Source organism: Rhinolophus sinicus, chromosome 3, assembly GCF_057876585.1.
Source record: "Rhinolophus sinicus isolate RSI-liver-muscle chromosome 3, RSI-T2T, whole genome shotgun sequence".
NCBI lineage: Eukaryota > Metazoa > Chordata > Mammalia > Chiroptera > Rhinolophidae > Rhinolophus > Rhinolophus sinicus.
In genome coordinates, this window is record NC_142503.1 from 19,791,376 (window position 1) to 19,810,259 (window position 18,884).

An 18,884-nucleotide genomic window follows, 5' to 3' on the forward strand; every position below is an offset into this window, starting at 1 on the left:
AATAAGACAACAATGAAGTTTGCTGCATCTTCCTTTCACAAATTATGTCTTTGTGGCATATGATGTTGCATTTTGATATCTTGATAGCATTTTACCCACAGTAGAACTTCTTTCAAAGTTTCAGCAAATCCTCTCAAACCCTGCCTCTGTTTTATCAACTAAGTTTATGCTATATTCTAAATTCTTTGTTGTCATTTCAACAATGTTCACAGCATCTTCAGAGGAGTACTTTCCATCTCAAGAATCCACGTCCTTTCCTCACCCATTAGAAGCAACTCCACATCCATTAAAGTTTGATCATGAGATCACAGCAATTCAGTCACATCTTCAGGCTCCACTTGTAATTCTAGTCATCTTGCTATTTCTATTTCCTCCACATTTGCAGTTACTTCCTCCACTGAACTCGTAAACCCCTCAAAGTTATCCACGATCGTTGGGATCAACTTATTCCAAACACTTGTTACTGTTGATATTTCAACCTCTTCCCATAAATCACAAATGTTCTTGATGACATCTAGAATGATGACTTCTTGCCTGAAAATTTTCAATTTGCTTTGCCCAGATTCATCAGAAGAATCACTAGCTATGGCAGCTAAAGCCTTATGAAATGTATTTCTCAAATAAGAAGATTTGAAAGGTGAAATTACTCCTTGATCCATGAGCTAAAGAATGGATGCTGTGTTAGCAGGCATGAAAACAATATTAATCTTGTACATCTCCATCAGAGCTTTTGGGTGACCAGGTGCAATGCCAATGAGCAGTAATATTTTTAAAGGAATCTTTTTTTCTAAACAGTGGGCTTAAAATATTCAGTAAACTATATTGTAAATAAATGTGCTGTCATCCAGGCTTTGTTGTTCCATTTAAAGAGCACAGGAAGACTAGTTTTAGCAAAATTCTTAAGAGCCCAAGGATCTTTGGAATGGTAAATGAGCATTGGCTTCAACTTAAAGTCACCAGCTACATTAGCCCCTAAAATGAGAGTCAGCCTGTCCTTTGAAGCTTTGAAGCCAGCCATTGATTTCTCCTTTCTAGCTATAAAAGTCCTAGGTGGCATCTTCTTCCAGTATTAGGCTGTCTACATTGAAAATCTGTTGTTTAGTGTAACCACTTTCATTAATTATCTTAGCTAGATCTTCTGGATAACTTGCTGCAGCTCCTACCTCAGCATTTGCTACAATTATGTGCATTCATACAATTATGTTCTGGAGTGATGAGATTTCCTACTGTTTCAATTGGTGGAGCAGTCAGAATAAACATAACATTACTGATTGTTTATCATCTTATATGGGTGTGGTTTGTGGCATCCCAAAACAATTACAATAGTAACATCACTGATCACAGATCATCATAAAAATATAATAATAATGAGAACATTTGAAGTATTGCAAGAACTACCAACATGTGATACAGAAACACAAAGTGAGCAAATGCTGTTGGAAAAATTGCCCTGATAGACTTACTTGACAAAAGGATGCACAAACTTTCAATTTGTAAAAAAAAAGTATTAACTGTGAAGCACAATAAAGCAATGAACAATAAAATGAGGTATGCTTACATTCATACAATTATGTTCTGGAGTGATGAGATTTCCTGCTGTTTCCCTGAAAATAAGATCTAGCCAGACAATCAATTTTAATGTGTCCTTTAGAGCAAAAATTAATATGAGACCTAGTATTATATTATATTATACCCAGTAGTACATAGATTAGATTAGAATAGATTAGATTATACTCCGTCATATTATAGTAAAATAAGACTGAGTCTTATATTAATTTTTGCTCCAAAAGATGCATTAGAGCCGATTGTTAAGCTAGGTCTTATTTTTGGAGAAACATGGTACTTATTGGGGTGGGACTAATCTGTTTTGTTAGGTTAGAAGGCTCCCTTCACAAATGACCTAAGTAGAAAAGATGAAGAATGAGTGCAGAGGAAGCAACCAAATGGGAGTACAAGAAATTTATGTTGGGAGTAGTTTATTATTATGTGTCATGCATCCAGCAGAACTGAAAAATCAAATGTATACTCTCTATTCAAATTGTTGTACAAAATTTTAAAGATGAGTTTACTTTTTGTTAACTTTAGATAGGTATCTGTTGAATTCAATTTTTATGACAATTTACTCATAGAATTATGAGAATGAAGCAACTTATTTATGGTATCTCTCCCTAGAATTGATTAAGTGATTTGTGTTGGGTCTACTCTAAATAGCATTTGATCAATAGAATTCTATCATTTACATTACTACACTGGTTCATAGCTCAGTGGAGATAGAGTTAGCCCACTATAGACTATTTCTGTCATTGATTACAACTGAAAACTATAAATTAAATACATAAAGACACTACCCAAAGACTCTAAAAAATCTAGTAACAGCAGACATATTGGGGTGGAAAGTCAATTCGTGAAGAATGACAAGTACCGCAGTGAGTTTTCTGTTCTCTCCTTATAGATCTCAGCTTTGACTTGAAGGTAGCTGAATCCTAGAAATGCTTTTGGGCGTCAGTCTGTAAAATCTCTGAGAGAAACAATCTCTTTCTGACCAGAAGTCTGGGGAAAAGGCCTCCATGAGACTCTGAGTGTAGGGTAGGGAGGAATTCCTTGACTTCCTTGGATCTCTCTTGCAGCAGAGCATCCCCAAGCATCTCCAATGTCAAAGTCCCACTGCTGTTGTGCCAGGGATGGTAGCACCCAGACATCTCAATTCTTTCTATCTAAACTAGAAAAGGGGATTCTGATGTCAGAAGTGTATGGGAGGAAATCCTTGTTATGTTTTTTCCTTCTTGTCTCTTGCTGCTTCCGCCTGAAAGGGACGTTAGTTATATTAATGTCTTCAATCATACAAGGAGCTAACATCTTAAGTTAAACCAATTTTTCTGACCAGCATGCATTAGGAAAAGAGGCCTCTGTGATCTGGGGAGTCTGGAGAGGAAGAAGCAAGGAACTGGAAAAGGGGACACGCTAAAAGTACACCTGAGCTGAGGTCTCAGCCTTACTAAGCAGCACATAAATTGAACAAATAACTAGTAATATATCAAAGGCTTTGAGGATGGACTACAGTATGAACTCAAGTCTACCCAACAAGAGCACTATCCTTGGCTATAAAACAAACTTTATTAAGATAGCATACAAAGCCTGCTATCTGACAATAATGGAACTAAACTAGAAATCATTTATTCAAAAATATCTGGAAAACTAACATTTGGAAATTAAACAAGGTACCACTAAATAATCTATGGATATAAAGGTAATCCCCAAAGAATATTAGAAAATATTTTAAACTAAAACAACATGAAAATATATCAAAATCTGTGAGATTTTGGAGTTAAAAGGTTGCTTATAAGAAAATATAATATATACCAGCAAATTCCTATTCGAGAAATGAAGAAAGTTCTCAAATAAATAATCTAAGATTTCACTTCAAAAACTAGTAAGAGTACACTCAATTCAAATCCAGCAGAAAGAGATAATATTAATGAAGGTAAGAGCAGAAATCAAGGAAATTAAAAGCAAAAAGAATAGAGAAAAATCCATGGGATACAAAACTGCGTAAGTAGCAAATCATGGCCTAATGACAAAGCAAACAAGAAAATAGTAAACATAGGAGTGAATGAAAATATTGCAAGGGGCACAGAGAGAGTGAAAGTGATTGGTAGAGCTATCCCTTTCCCGGGGGAGGAACTCTCACTTTAAGCTGACATTTACAGAATCTCATACAGAAAGAATTCATGGAGAAGGAAGTTAATTGGATTGGGGTGGGGTGGAGAATGCAGTGAATATAATGTTCCTGAAGTAGGGGAGAGTGCAGTTTGCACAAGAATCTGAGGATGGTTGCTTACTGAGTGACAGGGATCATAGTACAAGATATGGGAACCGTGCATTCAGTCTTTTATTCAAGAAATATTCACTGGGTGGTACTACGTATTCTGGGTGCTGGGATTAGAGTAGTAACAAAACATTCAAAGCAATTGCTCTCACGGAGCTCGCAAATGTGAGGAACATGGTAACAAATAAATAAGAAATACATAATTTGTCCAGTGGTTATGAGGACTGTGGATAAAGTGAAGTGGATTAAAGAGATGGAGAGTGTGAATGAAGGGTGCAAAGTGTTATTTTAGGGTCCATGGTAAGGGAAGGCCTTTTTGATGAGGTAAATTTTGAGAAAAGATCAGAAAGAAGGGGAGTTAGCCATGAAGATAACTGGCTGAAAAGGTTTCAAGGTGGAGGAAACAGCCAGTGTAAATGTCTTACGGTCAGTACAGGGTTGATGTATTTAAGAAGCAGTAAGGAGTTGAGTGTGTCTGGAGGAGAGAGAACCAGAGAGGGGAAGCAAACAGCCAGATCACAGAGGGCCAACCAAATGGGCTGGGCTAAGACTCTGGCTTTTACTATAACTGCAGGATTTCTAGAGGAGAATCTGAGTTACATTTTAAAAGGCCCCTTCTGGCTGCTATGTGGAAAATAGACTGGGGAGAAGTAAAGGGTGGAGGGGAAGTGAGGGGAAGAAAACCATATTGGAGTGGGAACCATATCCAATGGGAAATGAAAGAAGTGTAGACAGCTGGCTTAAACAACTTTTAAAATCACTTTGCTGTAAATGGAAAAAGGAGAAGTGGGACAGCAGCTAGAGCAGCATGTGGTATGAAGGGAGGGTTATTATTTTCAGAGAGAAAATATGTCTGCAAATGTATATGTTTAGGGAAATGATCCAGCTGGAATTAGAGATGATGCAGAATATGGAGAGGGAGAATATTACTGTAGTTCACAGTCGAAGGGTTATCAAGAGTGGAGGGATTGGCTGGAAATACAGGCCCGGGGAGTATATGTCTGGCTAAGGTGAAAAGACAGATGCCGGTGGATTGTCTGATATGGTGTAGGGAATGTGTGGAATGTCTTTTCTGATTGCTTCTCTGTGTTTGTGTTTGTCCCCATAGAATTGGACATAAGTTCATCTGTTGAGATTAAAGTGCATGGAGGAGATTTTGGAGAACTGAGGTGAGATAAAATAATTTTGTTTAGAAGAGTTAGAGAAAACATTTAGTAGAGAAATACAGTATGTATGTGATTGTAGGTATACCGCAGAGGCTCTGAAATCAATATTTCTGGTTGCATCCTGGCTCTATCACTTAAGTGTCTGGCCCTGGGCTAACTACTTAAAATTCCTACATTTCAGTTTCTTAATCTATAAAATGGGGATAAAAATAGTACCTGTATCACAGGGTGCTCTGGGGATTAAATAAGCTACCTTCCTTTCCTCTTCCTCCCCCACCACCCCACACACACTTTCAGGAGAGTTCCTGACATACATAATGTGTTCAGCAGTCATTTCAATTTATTATAGTGAAGTTTGTATTGTAATAAGTCTTACTATTTCTGTGGTGATTTTTTCCCCCCTATGTCCTAAAGCACTTCCAAACTCACTATTTGATTTGAACCCCTGGGGAACAAATGGAGGTAAAGTTAGTTGGAGTCTCCACAGATCCATGGAAGAGTTAACGTTACAGTCTCAAGTCTGATGGAAGTCTGGAGGCAGAATTCCTTCTTTCTCAGGGAACCTCAATCTTTTGTCTAGGACCTTCAACTGATTGGATGAGGCCCACCCATGTTCTGTAGAGTAATCTGTTTTACTCAAAGTCTACTGATTAAAATGTTAAAAAATAAAATAAATTAAGAAACACCTTCATAGTAACATCTAGACTGATGTTTGACAAAAAAAAAAAAGTCGGTACCATGGTCTAGCCCACTTAACACTTAAAATTAATCATCACATGGTACAACCAGAAAGGAGGCTAAAATCTCAATCTTCTAGTTCTTACTCTTTTGTTATTTTCCCTAGTACATGTTCTAGAAAGCCAAATCAGAGTACTTGGTATGCAAATTTGGGCTTTCCCATCATTTCACAGAAATCTGTCTAGTAAATTTTCATTTTGACAAAAAATTAATAAAACTATCAATGGTCAATGTAGTGCAGCAAACATGTGGAAATTAAAACAAACATCTGACACATAAATAACTATTAACAAGGTAGTCTTACTTTATATCATGTAATCTCCAATTCCAACTGAAAAATTTAGTATTATGAGTTCCATATTATAGACAAGGAAGTAGATGCTATGAGCGTATATGATATACGCTCTACAGCTCACCTGGTGAGTCTGATATTCAAATGTGGAAATCTGTGATTTCTGAGTGTAAGCTCTTTCTATTCTGAAATGCTCTGCCTCCTGGTGGAAGTTGAAAACAAGAGGCAAGTTTGAGTTCAAACTCTACCAATGACTCACCATATTACTTGGCATATCTTAACTGATGTTAACAATTTCCCTCTTTATAAACGATAAAAATAATATCTGTCCACCGTATCTGGCAGTACTTTTTGAGGCCCAGATTTTTGGAAATGTATGAAAATTTTTTTAAACTTAAAATTATCAAAATCTTCACATGTGAGGTCTTAACTATTATTATGGGAAAGATTAGCACTTTCCTGGTGTACATTGTTCTGATGAATTATTTTAAAACTGGAGCTACATCACTACTTCCGATCTTGGAAACACACATAATTTTAAAAATAGAGTGCCCCAGGGTTTTGCAATGTATACTGATTATCGTTACCTTGATCATATTTTAACAAAGAAAAGTAAAAATTAATTCAATTTAAGGTAGGAAATGTTGACTACTGGTTAAAAATTCAAGTTTGTGTTCAATAAAGCACAACATTGCATTTCGACCCAAAGAAAAATACTAACAAAACACATTTTGATTTGAAAAGACATGTTTTCGGCTGGATGCTTATACTCTTACTCTGCTGACATACACCTGCCACATAATGCCGGAAGCAGAATTGGACTCGTATGATTAATAGATACATCTCACAATCATGTCTAGGGGATGGGCCTGCTGGGCTCCAGTCATTTGGGATTTATTTAACCTTAGTTCTGTGACAGGCCAGCAAGAGCCAAAGATATAAAGCAGTGAAAATGATGACAAAATTCTACAACTTACTTGAGGAGATTGTTTTTAAAGTAACTTTCATTTCCTCCAACTATAATAAATATGTCAGAGACTATTCTTTATATTTTATTTCAGTAATGAAATCCATAAATTACTAAATTAATAAAGTCATTCAGCAATAGAAAGTACAAGAACATTCTATTATTTGTGGTTAATGATACTTTCTGTGGTCAAAACTTTTTGTCTATGCAAAGAAATTTAATCACCAGATGGGATCATCTTCTTATTCTAATTATCTTCCTTAAGACAATTTAGTCATTCTGATATAATATGTTCAGTGCTGTGAAAACGAAAATTGGGTCATACACATTGGAATTTCTATATTTCCTTTCATTTCTATATTTTAGTTATGAAAATTGTATTTCACCTTTTCTGTTATACATTAAACCATATTAAACTGTATTTAGTTTACACACACACACACACACACACACACACACACACACTTCCATAAGGAATAAAAAAATCTAAAATGTAACTTAGGACAAGTGGGTAAACTCCAACAATCTAACTAATCCGGGCCTCTTTTAAACTGTGAACTAACAAAAACTGAATTTATGCTTGGTCATTTGCTCATCAATATATAAGTGGGAAAACATCTCATAAGAATGTGAGTGACATTCTACTGTAAAACCTCCTTCTTGGTGTTCTTTTATTTGTGTTATTGCCCTATGTATACAGAGTGTTTTATATACTTTTAAGCTATGCTTTATGTTCCATCTAGCTGGTATTTTTTATTATTATTATTCTTTTGGTAGTATAGATGATGCTGCAATATTCTTTTTGTTTAAATTGTATTTTTAATTTCTTTTTCTATTTTGGGTAAATATGCAACTAAAGAGTCTTGTCTTATCTTCTCTACTAACTCTTACCTTACAAGACACATGCATTTTTTTTTTTTGAGGGCTGAGTTACTTGAAATTTTATGTTATCACACATTCACCTGGTTTCATATCTTGAGATGGTTGGTGGGTCCCGATCTCTACGACTTTTCTTTTCCACATTGGTCCTGAGGTTTTTCTCCTCCAGGCCAGTGACTCATAACATATATATAATGACATAACACATATAGATATATAATATAGATATTTAGATAGATATTTAGATATATAGATATCTCTATATAGCTATCTCTATATAGATATCTATATAGAGATATCTGTAGATATAGCTATAGATATAGATACAGATACAGATACAGATACAGATACAGATACAGATACAGATATAGATATAGATATAGATATAGATATAGATATAGATAGTCTATCTGATTATAAGGAGGACTGAAAGTCTCATCCAGCTCAAGCAGAGATAGGATTTACAGGCACTTAGAGAGTCAGCTAGTAAAACACATTCACATTCTTGTCATGCTAAACCTCTTGACTTACCATGATATGTTTTTCTAACTTTATAAATGCTTTAGTAGCCCACCCTACAAGTAATCTCTGATGTCTGGCCCATACAATGATTCTTCTATAAAGATACTCAAGTCACATTTATAAAATGCAAATCACATTAATCTTCATCTGTTCTTTCATTAATTTAATTTTAATTTAACTAATATTTGTCGATCAATGGTGACAGGTGATTGAGGTACAAACCTGAATTTAATAGGGTCAGTGGACTTAACAGCTGATGGTTTAGGAGTAGATTCAAGAACACATACAGAGTCTTAAAAAATGTGGTCAATGTTATATACCAATCTTTCTTTCTTCATTTATTAGATCAGTGAGTATTGATTGAGTACTTAGGATATGTCAGGCAATGTGCTGGTAAAGACCTTGAAATTTAAGAAAAATATAAACACAGCTCCTAGTTTCAGGAGCAAACAGTCTATTAGGGAACATAAGCATAAAGAGGCCATTGGAATGCAATTTAGGAAATTCAATGAAGTGTGCCTATTGATTAATTAATTAGTCAATTCTATAACACAAATAGCTTACTTTTTATAGAGAATGGATTTAGAGGCAAACAGTGAGCGATATGTGTGTTAGAAAAATAAGTAAAGTGTTATTCTATCAATCAATAAAATGGTTAATAGGCATTGGATTGAACAGAAAATGAGCAATAAAGAAGTGTAGGCTACTTTGTGAAGTGTGTGGAAGAAAATGGCGAGGAACAGATTGAGGGGAGAAGCGAGTTAAATACAGTGATATTTATTTTATAGGCAACAGTATTAATAAACCAAGAAATTGTTGTGGGGGAAAAAAATTCCTTGACTTCAAACTCATCTTTGTCAGTTCCTTGGTGTGTGACCCTCAGCTTGTTACATAGTCACAGTTTTTATTTTTAGGGTAGGAAAAAAATATCCCCTCTTGGGCTACTGTGAAGAGTAATTAAGAGAAAGTAAGTAAAATATTTGACACAATCACTGACTCTAGGAAGAACTCAAAGGCAGACAAATAACAAGGAACTTAATGAAGATGATGAAGTATTTTGCTCTTTGAACTATCAAAACCTCTAACCGAATTCATTATTCACTTAATATGTCATACAGCTTAGTTTGTTTTTTCATCCCTATTTCTTGACACCCCTTCTTGACCTACTCCATTTCTACTGACCTGTGGGAGTTTCCCGGGACATAACAAAACCATTTTATGTCAAAACATCTCTAATCACATGGTTACTTTTATCTGGAATTGTCTCTCCCCCACTTTTGCAAAACTCACACCATTCACCTTGAATTCAACTTGGTTTTCAATAACTGTGAAGTCCTGCTGAAGCCCCTCTACCCTAGTTAGAACTCACCATCACTTTATGTTCTTCCCAATAGCACTCTACACTCATCTTACCAGCCCTATATGGTTTCCTTCCATTGTTTTACTTAAATAACTACCCCCTCACTTATCACTACCATAACAATAACCTAACCATCAAGACTTACTCAGTTTTCCAGCACAGTACCTAGTACACAGTAGGGCTAAACATTTCATTTTAATAAATAAAGAACTTTGTGTAGATTTGTGCAGTTACACTTACAGAAATTAATAAAACGAAAGAAACATAATGCATGAAAACAACATGATTGAGGAGGAAAGCCGAAACGAACCTGAGCAGTTTCAGCAAAGACAGGACAAAGAATCTTCTGCAACGATACACATCACCCCTCTTGATCACTTCATGCATGTCGAATCCATCAATACGTATGTAAATTCTAAACTTTACATGTGTCACCAGTCTTTTTTACTTCACTCTTCCTCTGCATTCATTCTATTTGGAGTGTTGCAATATCTTGCGACTATATTTTCCAGGTGACAATCTCACTCATTTGTCCCCCCAAACCTGTATCTCCACATAAAACTAGGGTGAATTTTATTAAGTGTGTATCTATCATTCTTAGGCCATGTCATTCTCCTGCTTAAAGACCATCATTGTCCATAAATGGTGTCTAGGTGAGCAAGAATAAAATCTACATTCTAACCAGGGCCTACATAGTCTTTGCTTACCTCTCTAATTCCATCTTGCAATGTTCCCTATTCTACATGGCAAATACTAATGTCATGAAATACATTCTGTAGTTCTTCCTAAGTGTAGCTTCTTCTTGACATTGAAGTCTTAGTTTAAATAGTTTTTCCTCAGAGAGACAGTTTTCCTGAACACCTCTTAGGACTGATTTTGGCTACATATAACCAACACAAAAGAAAACGTAATAAATAAAGATATGAATAAATAAAAATGGGCTTCTCACATAATATAAGTAGGCAGGGTAGGATTGAGGTGGTAGCGGGTCTGTCCTTCACTTACTATTTGAGTGGATGGGGAAAGATCCTATGTTCAAGGTTATCTCACAAGGAAGAGGGTACATCGATCTCCTTCCACAAAAGGCCCACATAACACTTTCAGTATTTCTCATTGGCCTGAACTTAGTCTCATGGTGAAGTAAATTGGTAAATACAATCTTTGAGCTTAGCAAATTAAGTCAGAGGGCTTTAAGGAAAGAAGAAATTAAAAGCACATGTTAGGTCAGCAGCTGGCAGTATTTGCCACAATTCTCTGTATAAATTTTCAGCATTTCCCACCTTGTGCAACTATACATACATCTTACAGTCTTATTTTATTTCTTGCATAGAACTTATTAATCCCTGAAGTTAGTGCATTTATTTTTATATTATGTGACAACCTTGAACCACTACCTCCCCAAGGTACATATCCATGAGAACCAGGGCCTGTCTCTTAATCCACTACGGTCCCCAAGTGCCTAGGCCATTACGTATATCTAGCAGGTCTCAAGTCCTATTTCATAAATGAATAAATAATCTAATAAAAACGTTGGATAATCTATACCTGAGATGGTACGTGACTTTTTGAATATTTTTGTTGCTTTTTAAAATTTATATTAACTAAAATGAAGTTTTTAAGTAGTTCCCTACAGTGCCTCAATTTTTATAACTAATTTTGTTTTGTTGTTTTTCTTATAAGTCCTCAAAAAAAAAAAAAAAATACTTCTCACTCTTTGTTACAGAAAGAATACTTGGTGCCCAGAATGTCAACACACATTTTATTCAGAATTTGGCACCTGAAAAAAGGATGTTAGTTTATTTGTAAGTTATTGAAATCCTATTCTGACGAATTTGGACCATAAAAAATAATATTACATAATTAATGAAGGGGTTGGAAAACCTAATTACAGGGAGAATGGTGTGGCTGCTGGGACTCAACATTAACTAGAAATGGGGACTTGAATTCTTTCGTGACCTCAGCACTAAGCTATCATTCTTTTGACCAACAAAAAACTTTCTCCTCATAGAGTTATAGGATTTCCAACAGGTTCAAAAGTTGATATTTTAAAACTTTTGCCTCCTATTTGAGAAAATAAAATCAAAGAAACTTATTCAATCATATTCAGTGTCAGGATCATGTAAGAACAAGAGGGTTGTCCAGGATTCATATGGTTAGAGCTTAGAAGAGAGCAGTTGTCAGAATCTGGGGAAAAAGAGGGAGACATCGGACAAGTGGATGCTGACCCCAGAACAAACAGCATCATGACGATGGACCGTATGTGAATACACTACTATTTTACTTAATGTTAGCTCATGAAATTATTGAAAGAGGGTATACTGATTCTCCATAAAGCATTAGGCAAATGCGTCAGAAACATGTAGGAATATAAATAACATGCCACTGGTGTATATGTGCCAAGGCATGGATTGAGTTAATTTGAAACAATGAATGTATAATGACGAAGCAATTATAACAGTATCTAGTAGTAAATTGTATCTAGCTGTATAAGCTAATATTGAGTCCCTCTCACAGAGCTTATGTTTGCTCTCATTTCAAACATACATACACACACACACACACACACACACACACACACATACACACATTCACTAAGAATAACACTACTTATCTTTTTGAAAAAAAGCCTGTGTTCTCTATTGCAGCAAGTTGCCTAGTGTATTTATTTGACTCCTGTAGCTATTTTACAGCTTTAAACTCAAGAGAGAACAGCAATATTAACATACAGTAAATGCAAGTTTAACTAAGCTAAGTTTACATAAAATTATTAATGTCAGTGTATAGTGAGATAAAATCTGTTTGATTTTGTCAACTGAGAATTAAAAGCCTGATGATGTGTAAAAAGATGTGTAAAGATGACCATTAGATTTTTATTAGAACATTGAAAGATTCAAAATAGTTTTCTAGTGTGTGGCTATAAAATATTTATATATGCATACTATACAGTGTTCTTAATATTTCAGTTTAGATATTTCAGTAGTTCGCGCATATTAATAGTATATCTGCATTTCTTTCCTCTGCTTCCAGCTATGAGCTCAAGATTGTTTCCTTCAGGGAACAAAAATTCCTTCCCAGTACTTTGTTTGCTTCCCCCCCACCCCTCATTTTATCACACAGCTCAGCTTGCTAAGAGATCAAATCCATATTTAAATACTAATGTGATAAAAAAATATATTTATCAGGGAAAGAAAGGGATATCCTTCATATTTGAATTAAAATTGCTAAAGACATTTCAAATTTCATCTAGCGTAAGAGAGAATACTTTGCCAATAACAAGTTGGAGAAGTCTCCAGAGCATACTGGTATTTGCCAACTGGAGGCTGGATTGAAAGAATTAGGGAAATCACCATGTGTGTGCTAGAAATGTGATCTTCTTACTCTGCACGTTACTGCTACAGAGAACAAATCCAGAAGGCTTGTCTTCCAGGCACTTTAAGATCTACCGTCTTGACTGAGCCATGGGGAAATTTTTCCTTCAGCTGAGAGTCATGTTGGTAAAAGTGAATCATTATGAGGAAAAAAGTCATGTTGGTAAAAGTGAATCATTATGAGGAAAAAACAAAATTAACACTCTCCTCATGGAAAAGCAAAACTTCTAATGAGCACAAAACATTAGAGCCAATTCACCCCTGCCCACCCCCATTTTCAATCACAGGATGTGGCATAATCTTTTTATAAGTCTACGGTGTTTTATCTTTGCACAGGTCCACTCAGGATGGGAGATATTAGGAATGAGGTAACGCTAAGGAACTAGACATACCTCATTGTGACGTATTTAGAAGTCTGGGGGGTCCGATGGGGGAAGAGGAATGTGCTGTATTTCCAACTGACTACCTAAAATTTTGGGCTATCTGAAGCTATACAAGATAACCAAGATAGATGAGAAATTTATCAAGTCCTGCCTGCAGTATCTCCTTGAAGTCTAATTATATCAAACATGTTTTCAAACTGGAAATACAATGGCCAGCTATGAAATTAATGTCAATACTTCCTCAGCTTGAAGAAATCCATTTGTCATGATTCTGGTGGCTTGATGGACATAATAGGAAACTTTCTTTTTATACCAGCTTGTCATTTTAAATCATTATTTATATGGATTTTAAAAAAGCTATTACAGTTTTATTTTTATATTTCCCACTTATTTCTTTACTTATGTGTCACATATAACCACCCACTTACAGTTTACGAAGTGTTAATAAAATACTTAGCAACGCAAACAGCTTCTGCCTCAGTAAGCTGGTTTTTGTAGCTAGGACAATGACTGTTTTCAGAATGTTATTGGGAAATAACTCAGAAAGGAAAGATAAATAGCGCGGACTTATTTGCCTCCTAGCCCCTTCTGCTTTTACGGCATACACATAATTTTAGCACTCTTTTCTTCCATGACAGCTTGTGACATGAGTCAATCAATACTGGGCTCATCTCCACTTCCTTGTTTGCTAGGAACTTTGGAGCAATTGTACAACACAATTGTATTGATCTATAAATAAATGGTAAATGGCTTGACTGGCAGTTTTCTGGTTCTGTAGAAATTACAAAATGGACCCAAATATTCCAAAGTAGCATGCCTCACTGAAGAGTAGATGTTTAATCCTCAATGGATACAAAAAGGAAGTAGAACCACAAGACCTAAGATTTTTCTTAAACAATAATTATATCTATAGGCCCACATGTTACAATTTTTAACAGGTATAATCTTGTTTAAATATTAGAATGTTGATATAGGTAATATTACTTTTGGTAAAACAATATTGAGGAAAATATGACACAAAAATTATGACTAAGTAAAATCCTAGAACCTACTACTCTAACAGCTCATACCGAGTTAGGATAGATGATGTATACTGTTGAGACCCTAAATAGAAAGTGGTGTATAAACAAGCAAACAAACAAACAAACATAGACAAGAAAATTCTGATACATTGATAGCTGAGGTAAGAAGGTTACAGGATGAGAAGGTAATACACCTTCCAGCTTCCACACATCGCTCCCCACCCTCCACACCCCAGGAAAGAAGTTTGTGGCTTTCAACACCAAGGAATGAAATGTGTCTACATAATTCCTATAAGTTTCTCAGACAAAGTGATTTTCATTTTCTATGATGGGTTGGTGAGTGGTATGTCTGAGGCAAAAGATGGCAGGAGAACTAAGATTATATAGGCGATAATAAAAACTGAAAGTTAGGTAGAGTGGTTTTAGTTTCCTTATCGAGATAATCCATTGTAGTAATTTACATAAGCTAAAGGAATTCAAAAAAGTAATTCTGTAAAAACCAGTTATCACAAATGTCTGCAGGAAATCCAATGTCCTGTTGTCGGCTTCACTAAGATTCTTCTTATCTGGTTATTGTTGAAAGTATGTCAAGTGATGATACACCTAATGAGTGTATATTTTTAACCCTCCCTAATTCTCAACAGATTATGAGATGAGATACACAAAAATGATATCACAAACAGAGGTATTAACTCAAATAATAAAAAGTGAACAAATTATATGTTTTGACTCTGGAAATTATTCATTTTTATTCTTCAAAGAAGGGATTTTAATTTCTGTTTTTTTCTTTTTTCAAGAACAATTTATGGTGTTTAGTACAGAATCTTCATCCTGAGATAATATTTTGTTGTCCAAAGATTAATTATGAAATTACTAATGCTTCATTAGTTAAGTTTAATATGTATATGTGTACATTCATGTGAATGTATATTAAATATATAGCTATGAACCATGTGGAATTGCTCAGCCATAATTTTTGACCTCCAAAATGGAAATTTGTATAATTCAACCTGTAATTGACAAGTCCATAAAATGGAAAGGAATTATTTTTTTCCATTGTTGCTCCTCAGTTTTCTGGCACATGGAAAGTGTTTAAAACTTATTAGTACTTCCAATTCAAAGGAAGCGGCCTAACTCAAACACATTGTTAGCAATGATGAACCTGACCTTCCCTAGCAGGTAGTTTGTCTTTCCACCAAAAGCAATGCATCTTGTCAACTTTCAAGAAGAAACATCTTAGAAATAAAAATGTTTTATTTCTCTTTCTAATATGAGTTTGTAGATGTGAACTTTTGTTGTTGTTGTTGCCACTATTATATAAGTATCAGTAATATTCTGGCTCTATTTTCTAGTCTGTCATCTTATTCCTCTAAATTACTGTGGTATTAACTTGAACAAAAGTTGAGAAACATAAATTTTCAAGTGTCAGTTAAATACGAATTGATTACAGATATTAATATCTGTAACTATTAAAAGATACAACATTCTTCCTATGAAATCACAGAATATTAGATTTGAAAGGAATTTATAAACAATTTACCTCAAACTTCAAGAAATTTATAAAAGAGAAAATCTAGAAATGATAGGAGATTACCCCAAGATCATGAAGCTAAATAATGGTTGAAATTTTCTGACTACTACCTAGGCAAACACGCTACCTACCATTTAAATGTATTTTGGAAATTCAAGTAAAGTATTTCCTCAAAAAGCTCCAAATTCTCAGTGCTGGTCATAGTGGGTGTATGTGTTTAAGTTTATTTTACTTCTTCAACAGTGATCCCATTCACTCCCCAACAATGATCAAGTGATTCCAATTCAGGTGTTTGTTCAACAACCTGTAGAACACAGCTTATCTCCAAGGCTGTGTGCATAATATGTAGTCTGCCTATCCCAGATACTGGTAAATCACTTCCCAATTACAGAAGGTGGGGTTCAAATGTCCACATGACCATGTAGGTAGACATCCCAGGTCTGCATGTCCCAAGCAACATTATATAATGTTATACATGTTTTATGGTAGAAAGAATCAGTGTTTGAATTCAGAAGTCAAATGCCTTTCCATTCAAATCAGATACATATAGTAAATACACTCTCATGTAAGATATCCAAAACAATCAATAAATAGTTAATAATCATAGGGTTATATATGTAAAGCTCCATGTAGCTATTATTTATTTAGAAAATTGCATTTCAGCTAATGGGTAGAGGGGAAACAGTCTAAAATTCTCAGATTTCAAGGAAATTGTCTAACCCAACTGTATGTATCAGCAATGTATGACTACCCTTATAATGTATTATTTCCTCTTTCAGAATAAAGGTATTTTAGCAAATTTGAAAACTCTTTTCTTCTACATAGCCATAGACTATTTCAATAACAGGTTGTTTTATTAACTTTGTTACATATTTGGGATTTTTTGTCCATTTTAATACTCTATTTACCAGTTGGCTATCCAGAATATGGACAAACTTTTTTTTTTTTTCCTAAATGGGAGAGAAAGAAAGAAAGAGAGAGAGAGAGAGAGAGAGAGAGAGAGAGAGAGAGAGAGAGAGAGGAGATGCAGAGCAAATAAGTAATTTCAATCATAGTTCTATTATTCAGAATTCTTTTCTTGCCTAAAAATCAACCAATGCATGAATTAAATATATATCAAATTTCAAGGCAAAATGTTTCCTCAAGGAAATTTCTTAATTTTCCCTGGACAAATGGATACATAGGCAAAGATCTTTTTTATAATTAAAAACAAAACTTGAAAAAACTGGCCATTGTAATATTAAGACCATATAAAATAATATTAATATATTCCATCTAACTATAGAATTAGTAGGGATAGGATTATACTTAGCATTAAAGAAAACTTCATTTTTTTTTTTTACAAAGTTGCAGAGGTCAAATTGGGTTTGTCAATTGTTAGTGCAAGGTTTCTTTTCCATTGAAAAACAATGACCCTAAGAAGTCTCTGGCCACTGATTTTTAACTATTTATTTCACAATTAACACATAGACAACAGCAATAACAAAAGGAGTCTGTCATTTCTTTTGGTGTATAAGAAAGAAGACAGTTGTTAAAATGAAAACTATTCTTAGGAGGTTAATTTCTTGATTAACTGAAAGTCCTTTGTATCTTAGCTCAAAATTTATTAACAGTTTTAAAATAAAGCAAGTATCAGAGGGAATTTTCAAACTATTTTGTTTTGAGAAATAGAAAGTTTCATGGAAAGCTCTTATGGCCTTTGAGATAATTAGCAGCAATTCTCTGTTTCTAAGTCTGTTTCAAAGTTATTTTTATATATTCCAAAAACTCAGGGTGTCACTTCTCGAAAAACAAAAAGGTTTGATAAGCCCTGACAAATTAGTCACTGTCACACTCACCTTAAGCAAAAACGCAAGAACAAGAAATACATCTTAACGATGATGGCTCCCAAGATTCACTCATTGATTCCAAGCACAAAGTGACCATTTAGTGCATGGAGGCACTATGTTTGCTTTGTGGATATTAAAAATTGAATGCATCACAGAATCTTCTCTCAAGTTGCTTGCATTTAAATATGGAAGATGTGCCTTACTCTGTCAATTTTACTAAGTTGATAAACTTTCCATCATTGAAATCTTATCCCCATTACAGGATTACTCCTTGATTGAGATCCTCAATCAGTTGATAACAAAATATAATTTACATGTCAAATTCAGTCTCCTGCTTCTTTGTGTATATAGCACGTGAACCAAGAATGCTTTTAGATTTTTAAATAGTTGAAAAGAATCAAAAGAATAATCAAATTTCTTTGTTCAAAACAGTTTTATTAGAACACAACCATACTAATCATTTTAGAATTTTCCATGACTCTCTCACATTTCAAGATCTAAGTAGTTGCGACAGAAAGTGATGAAATATCCTCAATTTTGCCTCTTCGCCTGCAAACCTTAACGTATTAGTCTCCAGACCCGTATTTGCTTAAAAAGTTTGTTGAGACCTGGCCTAGATTTTGAACTATCAGGTTATTCTCTGGTAGAAAGTAAAGTTTTGAGATTCTTTGCAGTTCATGTAATTTACATCAATAAAGTAGAAACCATCTTCTCTTCTGAATATCAAGTTATATAGGTAGTGAGGTTATATCTCTGACTCTTTCTTTAGAAAAATGCCGGCTAACATGCCCCAGTTTTTAGAAACGCTATTGTACCTACCATTTGGAATTCAAAAATAAATTATATTCCAATATTTATGTCAGGTATTCATTTCCATATTTGGAATGCCAATGACTATGGATATTAAGCTCAGCACTTCAGAAGCACTTCAATAAAGATTGTGTAAGTCTTGTATGTGTGTGTGTGTGTGTGTGTGTGTGTGTGTGTGTGTGTTTTCACTC

The 18,884-nt window shown here is 34.6% G+C and overlaps 1 pseudogene; it reads right to left on the bottom strand.

The window, feature by feature from the left end:
* Nucleotides 1-350: 350 nt before the first annotated feature.
* Nucleotides 351-18,884, bottom strand: part of LOC148758460 (cleavage and polyadenylation specificity factor subunit 5 pseudogene) — a 94,784-nt pseudogene continuing 76,250 nt past the window's right edge.